General features: G+C 58.1%; 1 protein-coding gene across 1 annotated transcript in view; it reads right to left on the bottom strand.

Annotated features, from left to right (window-relative positions):
* Positions 1-864, bottom strand: part of LOC113212433 (organic cation transporter protein) — a 31,003-nt gene extending 30,139 nt beyond the window's left edge. The window contains exon 1 of the mRNA XM_052277430.1: positions 320-864. The gene's annotated coding sequence lies outside the window, so the exon portion shown is untranslated. The remainder of the gene's footprint in view (positions 1-319) is intronic.
* Between the last annotated feature and the right edge of the window lie 140 nt (positions 865-1,004).

Here is a 1,004-nt window from a genome sequence, read left to right as displayed (position 1 = left end):
CGGTCCTTATAAAAGTAACGAAAAATATAGGTTGAACAATTTTGCGTAGATCGGCGTGGATGGATACCCGGAGTACCATTTTTCAAAAACATCTTTTTCATAAATTAGACATTTTAGTTTAATTCATGGGCCAGAAAACGTACTTTTTGGATACGTTGACTTTTACTTGCATGTCATATACTCTTCGAATCAAAACTACTCTAGAAAATAACGCCTTCGAAATGAGTTTTTCATTTTCATGCCGTCGAAGTTTGAACTTGTAGGGTCAGTTTACAACACTAGCCCATCTCTTCACAAGTTTCATTAGACAGTAACTCACCTTGGTGTTTGGGGTGGTGAAGGTCTCGGCCGCGACGGCAAGAGCGGCTCTCTCAGTCGGGGTTGAGCGCGGGCCTCGGCGAGCGCGGTCTCCTCAGTCACTGTCAGCTGATGGCTCGGTGGCCCTGCACAACCTCCACCATCCCACTGACGGCGGCGAAGTGCTGCAGAGGTTAGTGCTGGTGGCGCTAGACGCCGCCCCGGTGGTCAGCCGGTGAGGCTGCTGCGGGGGACTAATTTTCCACTGGGCCACCTCCCGGGTCACCCCCGATCACCTCACCGAACACAAGCTGAAGAACTTTTCTAATCGTCTGCTGGTGCACGCGCGCGCGTCGACCCCTGGCCACCGCTCAGCAGGAACTCGGCGTTGTTGACGTCGCGTCGGGCGGTCTGCTCCGCGTGTGTCGCACCGGCACGCTGGCCACCGCTCGGCTCGTCTCTGCTCGACGTGCTCCCGGGCCGTCACACTCCTACACTACCGGACCACGCGACGGACGGACGGGAAAAATTGGCCGCTCGGCGCTTGCTGCTTGCTGGTCGCCGCTGGGCTGGCCGCCTTGCGCTGCGCTGGCTGCGCGCCCCGCCCGCCTCGCCGGCAACGTGTTGTTCCTCTGGCGCGGGGGCGCGGCGGGGCGGTGAGGGGGCACGGGGGAATATTCATGCACACAGCGACACGTCAGGCGCGA

The sequence above is a fragment of the Frankliniella occidentalis genome, unplaced genomic scaffold, assembly GCF_000697945.3.
Source record: "Frankliniella occidentalis isolate FOCC.00 unplaced genomic scaffold, Focc_3.1 Scaffold10, whole genome shotgun sequence".
Lineage (NCBI taxonomy): Eukaryota > Metazoa > Arthropoda > Insecta > Thysanoptera > Thripidae > Frankliniella > Frankliniella occidentalis.
Note: the sequence above shows the minus strand (reverse complement) of the source record. Positions and strands in the feature narration are given on the sequence as shown.